Below are 12633 nucleotides of genomic sequence, written 5' to 3'. Positions count from 1 at the left end.
ACCCCTTCAGCATTTATTGTTTGCAGCATGTTTGCCATTCTGACTGGTGTGAGGTGATAGGTTTTTTGTAATTTGGATTTGCATGTCTTTAATAATTCCTAAGATTCAGCATTTTCCCACACATTTCTCCTTTCTTAAGAAAAAAAATTGTGTGAGTACAATATACCTCTTGAAATTGTCTTCTTGGAAGGTTGCCCTCTTTTGAATTTGTAGTCCATTTGGGACCCCAGGAATTTTTTTGAGAGCAGGTGTCATTTACATGCCTGCAATGAGTGTGAGTATTTAGTGACGATTAGCACTGGGTTAAACCTGGTGTTGTGGGAAACGGCCACAAGGTGTCAGCATTTCTCCATTCTCAAATCTGGTTACTAGGGGAGCAGAGCCTTTCTTGAAATCCTGTTACTAGTTTGTAAATTAGAATGGAATGTGCCAGGGAAAAGCCCCTGTAGTTTACGCCTCTTTACTTCTTGTTCGTTGTTTTAATTGTTTTAATCGGGGTAATGATCAGAATACAGTTTGTCCTAGGTGTCAACAATCTGGTACGTTTGTACGTCATATATACCTATTCATGTACAGATTCTTTTCCCATGTAAAGGATTACAGAGTGTTCTCTAGACGTCCCTTGCTATGTACGTTTGTACGTACATATATACCTATTCATGTACAGATTCTTTTCCCATGTAAAGGATTACAGAGTGTTCTCTAGACGTCCCTTGCTATGTGATCAGGGCTTTTTGATATATGTACTTAATCTGTATTTGTATAGGTATGGGAAACCTAATCTTAATTTATCCATTGCCACCACCTTTCCTTTTAGATATGCATAGTTTCTTTCTCAAGTCTGTGTGTGTCTTTCTCTATGGAAATATGTCCATTTTTCTCAGTTCTTAGGTGATACCTCTGAGTGATAATTCATAGGATATATGTCTTTTGCTTTCCATCTTACCTCATGGTCTGTGATTATCTCTAGGCTCATCTATGGTACCTCAAAGAGCAGTGTTTCATTGTCATCCATGGCTAGTATTCCGTTGTTTACATGGACCACTCCTTCTTTATCCATTCATCTGTTGATGGACATTTAGGTTCCTTCCATGTCTTGGCTATTGCGAATAAAGCTGCAGTGCAGCTTTTGCAGCCTGTGTCTTCTAGATTCTGGTCTTCTCAGGTGAGAGACAAAGCGGTGGGCCTGCTGCATCGAATAGTAGCTCAATTTTTACTGTTAAATGCTGCTCCTTTCTGTTCTCATTATTGGCTGTGACCACTTTACATGGCACCAGCAGCTAGAGGGTACACAGTTCTCAAACACCACTTAAGCATTCATTATTTGTGGACATTTTGCTGAGGCTCAGTCGAACTGTGTGAGTTGAAACCTTTTTGTAGATTAGATTTGCATGAGTGTAATAATTCCTGAGGTTGAGCTTTTATCCATTTTCCTTGTTTTGGAAGGACAGTGAGTAAAACTTACTTCTTCATACTATCTTCTTGAAAAATTTGCCTGTTTTGAATTTTTCTGGTCAATCCCTACTTCAGCACAATTTTTTTAGGGCAGTGTCCTTTAAAGCCCTGAGGCCTTGTGAATGTTAAGTGACCATTAGCTGTGGGTGTAAAGCTGCCCTTGCAGTAAACAGCCAGAAGGCGTCAGCATATCTACATTTCCAGCTCTGTTTTTTTTTTTTTTTAATTTATTTATTTTTGCTGTGTTGGGTCTTCGCTTCTGTGCGAGGGCTTTCTCTAGTTGTGGCAAGTGTGGACCACTCTTCATCGTGGTGCGCGGGCCTCTCACTGTCGCGGCCTCTCTTGTTGCGGAGCACAAGCTCCAGACGCGCAGGCTCAGTAGTTGTGGCTCAAGGGCCTAGTTGCTCCGCGGCATGAGGGATCCTCCCAGACCAGGGCTCGAACCCGTGTCCCCTGCATTGGCAGGCAGATTCTCAACCACTGCGCCACCAGGGAAGCCCTCCAACTCTGGTTTTTTTGTGCAAGAGAGCTTTCCCAGAAATCGTGTTAGTAGGCTTCAAATTAGAGTGGAATGTGACAGCACAATCCCCCAAGAGCTTATATCTCCTTACTTGTTGTTTGTTTTTTAAATTTAATTTTTATTAGTTATCAGGACCAATTTGATAAAAAATGTTTCTCCTAGGTGGACAGAATATTGTTTATCATATCAATGTATCTGTGTTTTCATCTTTGGATCCTTTCCGGTGTTGGGTATTACAGAGTGATGAGTAGACCTCTCTTGGTATTCCATAGGCATTTTGTGATTATATATTTCATATGTATGAGTACATGTCTGTTAACGCCCTGATCGTAATTCATACATTCCTTACACCTTGCCATTTGGTTAAACAGAGTATTTTTTTCTTAATCCATGTTTTCCCTCCTCCTTGAAATAAGTTCATGAGTATCAATTTTTACGTAACACCTAGAAGTGGTGTCATAGGATATCTGTCTTTCAGTTTCTTTCTTACTTCAAGTTGGGTGATTATCTTTAGGTCCTTATAAGGTGGTGCAAACGGCACTGTTTCATTGTTTTCCATGGCTTATATTCCATTGTTTACACTCACCACTTCCTCTTTGTGCATTTTTCTGTTGATGGACATTTTGGTTTCTTCCAAGTCTTGGCTATGTTAAATGTTTCTGCAGTGCAGGATTGCCCGCCTGTGTCTTTTCCATTCTGCTCTGCTCAGGTGATAGGCACATCAAAGGACCTACCACATCACATGGTAGCTAAATCTTTACACTTAAACGCACCTCCGTTATGTTATCACTACCGGGTGTTACCAGCTTCCATCCCCCCAGCATCTAGAGGGTACACAGTTCTCTGAAAGCACTTCAGCGTTTATTCTTTGTAGACGTTTTGCTGAAGAACATTCTGACGGCTGTGAGGTGAACATTTCTTGAGTTGGATTTTCATGGGTTTAGTGATTGCTGATGTGGAGCATTTTTCAGTTCCCTCTTATTTTAAAGGAAAAGAAAATACAAAATGTGGGTAAAGTATGCCTCTTGAAATTGTCTTCTTGAAATGTTGACGAGTTTTGAATTTACTGGTCGATTTACGACCCCAGGATTTTTTTTTTGATGGCAGGTGTCATTTACAGGCCTGCAAGTGTTTTGAATATTAAGTGACGATTGGCCCTGTTGTGTGAAACGGCCAGAAAGCGGCAGCACTTCTCCTTACCAAACCTGGTTACTAGGGCAACAGATCCATAATGGAAGTTGTGTTGTTGGTTGTAAATTAGAATGGAATGTGCCAGGAAAAGCCCCTTAAGATTAGGTCTCATTACTTCTTGTTCGTTTTTTTAATTAATTTTTGTTTCTTATCACAGCAGATTAGATGACAATGTTTTGTTTTTTCTAGGCGTGCAAGATGTGGTACTTTTACACATATACATATATCTCTTCATCTTCAGATCCTTTTCCCACGCAGGTTATGACACAATGTTGAGTAGTCTTCTCTTGGTATGCCATAGGTTTTCGGTGCTTCTATATTTCACGTCTGTTTGTGTATCTGTGTTTACCCCCATATCTTAATGTATCCAATCCTCACACCTTTCCATTTTGTGAACCATAAGTTTGTTTAATGAATCTGTGATTGCATTTCTCTGTGGAAATATCTTCATTGGTATCAATTTTCAGGTAACACCCATAAGTGATATGATAAGATATGTGTCTTTCGCTTTCTCACTTACTACAAGTTGCATGATTACCCCTAGACTCCTGTATGGTCCTGCAAATGGCATTGTGTCATTTTTTGTCCTTGGCTAATATTCCATCTGTACATGTACACGTTCTTCTTTGTCCACTCATCTCTTGATGGATGTTTTGGTTACTTCCATGTCTTGGCTACTGTAATACTTCTACAGTGCAAATTTGCCTGCCTGTGTCTTTCCAATTTTGTCTTCTTAGGATGTTGCCTGAGGAGTGGGCCTTCTGGATCATATAGTAGCTCAAGGTTTACCTTTTATAGTCCCCTGCAGTCTCTTCCCATTAGTGGCTCTTACCAGGTTACGTCCCACTTCAAATTGAGGGTATGAATTTCTCCACAACCTCTTCAGCATGGATCGTTTGTATTTTTTTGTGGATGGTTATTCTCAGTGGTGCGAGCTGATACCTCTTTATGGTTGGATTTGCACGTGTCTCATACTCCCTTGAAACTGAGGTCTCAGACAGGTCCATTTTTCCCAATCTGCTATTACAGCTGACTTCTTCAATTATTTTTCTTGAAGTATGTGCCACATTTTGAAATTTTTTGGCCTTTACCTGCGTCAAGACATTGGAAGGACAGTTTTCATTTGCAGCCCTGTAGTACTTGTGCATATGAAGTGCCCATTGGCACAGATTTCAAAGCTGCCGTTGCAGGTATCCGCCAGAGTGTGGCAGCATTTCTACGTTGCCCACTCTGTTACCTAGGGAAACGGACCTTCCTGCCAGTGGTGTGGCTCAGTTATAAATTAGAGTGCAGTGTGCCCTGATATACTCCCCAAAGGCTTATGTCTCCTTTGTTATGTTGGTTTTTTAAAGTTAATTTATATTTTTTAGAGGAGTAGTATTCTATTGTGTACATGGACCACTTCTTGTTTGTGCAATCCTCTGTTGATGGACATCTTCATTGCTTCAAAGTGTTGGCTGTGGTATATATTGCTGGAGTGCAGTGTTGCCATCCTGTGACTTTTGATTCTCATTTTCTCAGGTGATAGGCCCAAGAGTGGGGATGATTCATTGACTGGTAGCTCAGTGGTTACCTTTTCAAAGCACCTCTGTTGTGTTTTCATTCGTGGCTCTTACCACGTCCCAATGAACCCCGAGGGTATGCATTTTTCCACAACCCCTTCAGCATTTGTTGTTTGCAGCATGTTTGCCATTCTGCCTGGTGTGAGCTGATAGGTTTTTTGTAATTTGGATTCGCATGTCTTTAATAATTCCTAAGATTCAGCATTTTCCCACACATTTCTCCTTTCTTAAGAAAAAATAATTGCGTGAGTACAATATACCTCTTGATATTGTCTTCTTGGAAGGTTGCCCTCTTTTGAATTTGTGGTCCATTTGGGACCCCAGGATTTTTTTTGAGAGCAGGTGTCATTTAAATGCCTGCAATGAGTGTGAATATTTAGTGACCATTAGCACTGGGTTAAAACTGGTGTTGTGGGAAATGGCCACAAGGTGGCAGCATTTCTCCATTCCCAAATCTGGTTACTAGGGGAGCAGAGCCTTTCTTGAAATCCTGTTACTAGTTTGTAAATTAGAATGGAATGTGCCAGGGAAAAGCCCCTGTAGTTTATGCCTCATTACTTCTTGTTCGTTGTTTGAATTGTTTTAATCGGGGTAATGATCAGAATACAGTTTGTCCTAGGTGTCAACAATCTGGTATTTTTGTACATCATATATACCTATTCATGTACAGATTCTTTTCCCATGTAAACAATTACAGAGTGTTCACTAGACGTCCCTTGCTATGTGCTCGGGCTTTTTGATATACGTACTTAATCTGTATTTGTATAGGTATGGGAAACCTAATCTTAATTTATCCATTGCCACCACCTTTCCTTTTAGATATGCATAGTTTCTTTCTCAAGTCTGTGTGTGTCTTTCTCTATGGAAATATGTCCATTTTTCTCAGTTCTTAGGTGACACCTCTAAGTGATAATTCATAGGATATATGTCTTTTGCTTTCCAACTTACCTCATGGTCTGTGATTATCTCTAGGCTCATCTATGGTACCTCAAAGAGCAGTGTTTCATTGTCATCCATGGCTAGTATTCCGTTGTTTACATGGACCACTCCTTCTTTATCCATTCATGTGTTGATGGACATTTAGGTTGCTTGCATGTCTTGGCTATTGTGAATAAAGGTGCAGTGCAGCTTTTGCAGCCCGTGTCTTCTAGATTCTGGTCTTCTCAGGTGAGAGGCAAAGCGGTGGGTCTGCTGCATCGAATGGTAGCTCAATTTTTACTGTTAAATGCTGCTCCTTTCTGTTCTCATTATTGGCTGTTACCACTTTACATGGCACCAGCAGCTAGAGGGTACACAGTTCTCAAACACCACTTAAGCTTTCATTATTTGTAGACATTTTGCTGAGGCTCAGTCGACCTGTGTGAGTTGAAACCTTTTTGTAGATTAGATTTGCATGAGTGTAATAATTCCTGAGGTTGAGCTTTGATCCATTTTCCTTGTTTTGGAAGGACAGTGAGTAAAACTTACTTCTTCATACTATCTTCTTGAAAAATTTGCCTGTTTTGAATTTTTCTGGTCATTCCCTACTTCAGCACAATTGTTTTAGGGCAGTGTCCTTTAAAGCCCTGAGGCCTTGTGAATGTTAAGTGACCATTAGCTGTGGGTTTCAAGCTGCCCTTGCAGTAAACAGCCAGAAGGCGTCAGCATATCTACATTTCCAACTCTGTTTTTTTTTAAGTTATTTATTTTTGCTGTGTTGGGTCCTCGCTTCTGGGCGAGGGCTTTCTCTAGTTGTGGCAAGTGGGGTCCACTCTTCATCGCAGTGCGCGGGCCTTTCACTGTCGCGGCCTCCTTTGTTGCAGAGCACAAGCTCCAGACGCGCAGGCTCAGTAGTTGTGGCTCAAGGGCCTAGTTGCTCCGCGGCATGTGGGATCCTTCCAGACCAGGGCTCGAACCCGTGTCCCCTGCATTGGCAGGCAGATTCTCAACCACTGCGCCACCAGGGAAGCCCTCCAACTGTGGAATTTTGTGCAAGAGAGCTTTCCCAGAAATCGTGTTAGTAGGCTTCAAATTAGAGTGGAATGTGACAGCACAATCCCCCAAGAGCTTATATCTCCTTACTTGTTGTTTGTTTTTTAAATTTAATTTTTATTAGGTATCAGGACCAATTTGATAAAAAATGTTTCTCCTAGGTGGACAGAATATGGTTTATCATATCCATGTATGTGTGTTTTCATCTTTGGATCCTGTCTGGTGTAGGTTATTACAGAGTGATGAGTAGGCCTCTCTTGGTATTCCATAGGCATTTTGTGATTATATATTTCATATGTATGAGTACATGTCTGTTAACGCCCTGATCGTAATTCATACATTCCTTACACCTTTCCATTTGGTTAAACAGAGTATTTTTTTAAACCATGTTTTCCCTTCTCCTGGAAATAAGTTCATGAGTATCAATTTTTAGGTAACACCTAGAAGTGGTGTCATAGGATATCTGTCTTTCAGTTTCTTTCTTACTTCAAGTTGGGTGATTATCTTTAGGTCCTTATAAGGTGGTGCAAACGGCACTGTTTCATTGTTTTCCATGGCTTATATTCCATTGTTTACACTCACCACTTCCTCTTTGTGCATTTTTCTGTTGATGGACATTTTGGTTTCTTCCAAGTCTTGGCTATGTTAAATGTTTCTGCAGTGCAGGATTGCCCGCCTGTGTCTTTTCCATTCTGCTCTGCTCAGGTGATAGGTGCATCAAAGGACCTACCACATCACATGGTGGCTAAATTTTTACACTTAAACGCACCTCCGTTATGTTATCACTACCGGGTGTTACCAGCTTCCATCCCCCCAGCATCTAGAGGGTACACAGTTCTCTGAAAGCACTTCAGCGTTTATTCTTTGTAGACGTTTTGCTGAAGAACATTCTGACGGCTGTGAGGTGAACATTTCTGGAGTTGGATTTTCATGGCTTTATTAATTGCCGATGTGGAGCATTTTTCAGTTCCCTCTTATTTTAAAGGAAAAGAAAATACAAAATGTGGGTAAAGTATGCCTCTTGAAATTGTCTTCTTGAAATGTTGACGAGTTTTGAATTTACTGGTCGATTTATGACACCAGGATTTTTCTTTTTGTTGGCAGGTGTCATTTACAGGCCTGCAAGTATTTTGAATATTAAGTGACGATTGGCCGTGTTGTGTGAAATGGCCAGAAGGCCGCAGCACTTCTCCTTACCAAACCTGGTTACTAGGGCAACAGATCCATAACGGAAGTAGTGTTGTAGGTTGTAAATTAGAATGGAATGTGCCAGGAAAAGCCCCTTAAGATTAGGTCTCATTACTTCTTGTTCGTTTTTTTAATTAATTTTTATTTCATATCACAGCAAATTAGATGACAATGTTTGTTTTTTCTAGGCGTGCAAGATGTGGTACTTTTACACATATACATATATCTCTTCATCTTCAGATCCTTTTCCCGTGCTGGTTATGACACAATGTTGAGTAGTCTTCTCTTGGTATGCCATAGGTTTTCGGTGCTTCTATATTTCACGTCTGTTTGTGTATCTGTGTTTACCCCAATATCTTAATGTATCCAATCCTCACACCTTTCCATTTTGTGAACCATAAGTTTGTTTAATGAATCTGTGATTGCATTTCCCTGTCGAAATATGTTCATTGGTATCAATTTTCAGGTAACACCCATAAGTGATATGATAAGATATGTGTCTTTCGCTTTCTCACTTACTACAAGTTGCATGATTACCCCTAGACTCCTGTATGGTCCTGCAAATGGCATTGTGTCATTTTTGTCCTTGGCTAATATTCCATCTGTACATGTATGTGTTGTTCTTTGTCCACTCATCTCTTGATGGATGTTTTGGTTACTTCCATGTCTTGCCTACTGTAATACTTCTACAGTGCAAATGTGCCTGCCTATATCTTTCCAATTTTGTCTTCTTAGGATGTAGCCTGAGGAGTGGGCCTTCTGGATCATATAGTAGCTCAAGGTTTACCTTTTATAGGCCCCTCCAGTCTCTTCCCATTAGTGGCTCTTACCAGGTTACGTCCCACTTCAAATTGAGGGTATGAATTTCTCCACAACCTCTTCAGCATGGATCGTTTGTACTTTTTTGTGGATGGTTATTCTCAGTGGTGCGAGCTGATACCTCTTTATGGTTGGATTTGCACGTGTCTCATACTCCCTTGAAACTGAGCTCTCAGGCATGTCCATTTTTTCCCAATCTGCTATTACAGCTGACTTCTTCAATTATTTTTCTTGAAGTATGTGCTACATTTTGAAATTTTTTGGCCTTTACCTGCGTCATGACATTGGAAGGACAGTTTTCATTTGCAGCCCTGTAGTACTTGTGCATATGAAGTGCCCATTGGCACAGATTTCAAAGCTGCCGTTGCAGGTATCCGCCAGAGTGTGGCAGCATTTCTACGTTGCCCACTCTGTTACCTAGGGAAACGGACCTTCCTGCCAGTGGTGTGGCTCAGTTATAAATTAGAGTGCAGTGTGCCCTGATATACTCCCCAAAGGCTTATGTCTCCTTTGTTATGTTGGTTTTTTAAAGTTAATTTATATTTTTTAGAGGGGTAGTATTCTATTGTGTACATGGACCACTTCTTGTTTGTGCAATCCTCTGTTGATGGACATCTTCATTGCTTCAAAGTGTTGGCTGTGGTACATATTGCTGGAGTGCAGTGTTGCCATCCTGTGACTTTTGATTCTCATTTTCTCAGGTGATAGGCCCAACAGTGAGGATGATTCATTGACTGGTAGCTCAGTGGTTACCTTTTCAAAGCACCTCTATTGTGTTTTCATTCGTGGCTCTTACCACGTCCCAATGAACCCCGAGGGTATGCATTTTTCCACAACCCCTTCAGCATTTATTGTTTGCAGCATGTTTGACGTTCTGACTGGTGTGAGCTGATAGGTTTTTTGTAATTTGGATTTGGATGTCTTTAATAATTCCTAAGATTCAGCATTTTCCCACACATTTCTCCTTTCTTAAGAAAAACTAATTGGGTGAGTACAATATACCTCTTGATATTGACTTCTTGGAAGGTTGCCCTCTTTTGAATTTGTGGTCCATTTGGGACCCCAGGTTTTTTTTGAGAGCAGGTGTCATTTACATGCCTGCAATGAGTGTGAATATTTAGTGACCATTAGCACTGGGTTAAAACTGGTGTTGTGGGAAACGGCCACAAGGTGGCAGCATTTCTCCATTCCCAAATCTGGTTACTAGGGGAGCAGAGCCTTTCTTGAAATCCTGTTACTAGTTTGTAAATTAGAATGGAATGTGCCAGGGAAAAGCCCCTGTAGTTTATGCCTCATTACTTCTTGTTCGTTGTTTGAATTGTTTTAATCGGGGTAATGATCAGAATACAGTTTGTCCTAGGTGTCAACAATCTGGTACTTTTGTACATCATATATACCTATTCATGTACAGATTCTTTTCCCATGTAACGGATTACAGAGTGTTCTCTAGACGTCCCTTGCTATGTGCTCGGGCTTTTTGATATATGTACTTAATCTGTATTTGTATAGGTATGGGAAACCTAATCTTAATTTATCCATTGCCACCACCTTTCCTTTTAGATATGCATAGTTTCTTTCTCAAGTCTGTGTGTGTCTTTCTCTATGGAAATATGTCCATTTTTCTCAGTTCTTAGGTGACACCTCTAAGTGATAATTCATAGGATATATGTCTTTTGCTTTCCAACTTACCTCATGGTCTGTGATTATCTCTAGGCTCATCTATGGTACCTCAAAGAGCAGTGTTTCATTGTCATCCATGGCTAGTATTCCGTTGTTTACATGGACCACTCCTTCTTTATCCATTCATGTGTTGATGGACATTTAGGTTGCTTGCATGTCTTGGCTATTGTGAATAAAGGTGCAGTGCAGCTTTTGCAGCCCGTGTCTTCTAGATTCTGGTCTTCTCAGGTGAGAGGCAAAGCGGTGGGTCTGCTGCATCGAATGGTAGCTCAATTTTTACTGTTAAATGCTGCTCCTTTCTGTTCTCATTATTGGCTGTGACCACTTTACATGGCACCAGCAGCTAGAGGGTACACAGTTCTCAAACACCACTTAAGCTTTCATTATTTGTAGACATTTTGCTGAGGCTCAGTCGACCTGTGTGAGTTGAAACCTTTTTGTAGATTAGATTTGCATGAGTGTAATAATTCCTGAGGTTGAGCTTTGATCCATTTTCCTTGTTTTGGAAGGACAGTGAGTAAAACTTACTTCTTCATACTATCTTCTTGAAAAATTTGCCTGTTTTGAATTTTTCTGGTCATTCCTTACTTCAGCACAATTGTTTTAGGGCAGTGTCCTTTAAAGCCCTGAGGCCTTGTGAATGTTAAGTGACCATTAGCTGTGGGTTTCAAGCTGCCCTTGCAGTAAACAGCCAGAAGGCGTCAGCATATCTACATTTCCAACTCTGTTTTTTTTTAAGTTATTTATTTTTGCTGTGTTGGGTCCTCGCTTCTGGGCGAGGGCTTTCTCTAGTTGTGGCAAGTGGGGTCCACTCTTCATCGCAGTGCGCGGGCCTTTCACTGTCGCGGCCTCCTTTGTTGCAGAGCACAAGCTCCAGACGCGCAGGCTCAGTAGTTGTGGCTCAAGGGCCTAGTTGCTCCGCGGCATGTGGGATCCTTCCAGACCAGGGCTCGAACCCGTGTCCCCTGCATTGGCAGGCAGATTCTCAACCACTGCGCCACCAGGGAAGCCCTCCAACTGTGGAATTTTGTGCAAGAGAGCTTTCCCAGAAATCGTGTTAGTAGGCTTCAAATTAGAGTGGAATGTGACAGCACAATCCCCCAAGAGCTTATATCTCCTTACTTGTTGTTTGTTTTTTAAATTTAATTTTTATTAGGTATCAGGACCAATTTGATAAAAAATGTTTCTCCTAGGTGGACAGAATATGGTTTATCATATCCATGTATGTGTGTTTTCATCTTTGGATCCTGTCTGGTGTAGGTTATTACAGAGTGATGAGTAGGCCTCTCTTGGTATCCCATAGGCATTTTGTGATTATATATTTCATATGTATGAGTACATGTCTGTTAACGCCCTGATCGTAATTCATACATTCCTTACACCTTTCCATTTGGTTAAACAGAGTATTTTTTTTAAACCATGTTTTCCATTCTCCTGGAAATAAGTTCATGAGTATCAATTTTTAGGTAACACCTAGAAGTGGTGTCATAGGATATCTGTCTTTCAGTTTCTTTCTTACTTCAAGTTGGGTGATTATCTTTAGGTCCTTATAAGGTGGTGCAAACGGCACTGTTTCATTGTTTTCCATGGCTTATATTCCATTGTTTACACTCACCACTTCCTCTTTGTGCATTTTTCTGTTGATGGACATTTTGGTTTCTTCCAAGTCTTGGCTATGTTAAATGTTTCTGCAGTGCAGGATTGCCCGCCTGGGTCTTTTCCATTCTGCTCTGCTCAGGTGATAGGTGCATCAAAGGACCTACCACATCACATGGTGGCTAAATTTTTACACTTAAACGCACCTCCGTTATGTTATCACTACCGGGTGTTACCAGCTTCCATCCCCCCAGCATCTAGAGGGTACACAGTTCTCTGAAAGCACTTCAGCGTTTATTCTTTGTAGACGTTTTGCTGAAGAACATTCTGACGGCTGTGAGGTGAACATTTCTGGAGTTGGATTTTCATGGCTTTATTAATTGCCGATGTGGAGCATTTTTCAGTTCCCTCTTATTTTAAAGGAAAAGAAAATACAAAATGTGGGTAAAGTATGCCTCTTGAAATTGTCTTCTTGAAATGTTGACGAGTTTTGAATTTACTGGTCGATTTATGACCCCAGGATTTTTCTTTTTGTTGGCAGGTGTCATTTACAGGCCTGCAAGTATTTTGAATATTAAGTGACGATTGGCCGTGTTGTGTGAAATGGCCAGAAGGCCGCAGCACTTCTCCTTACCAAACCTGGTTACTAGG

Source organism: Mesoplodon densirostris, chromosome 5 (genome assembly GCF_025265405.1).
Source record: "Mesoplodon densirostris isolate mMesDen1 chromosome 5, mMesDen1 primary haplotype, whole genome shotgun sequence".
Lineage (NCBI taxonomy): Eukaryota > Metazoa > Chordata > Mammalia > Artiodactyla > Ziphiidae > Mesoplodon > Mesoplodon densirostris.
Note: the sequence above shows the minus strand (reverse complement) of the source record.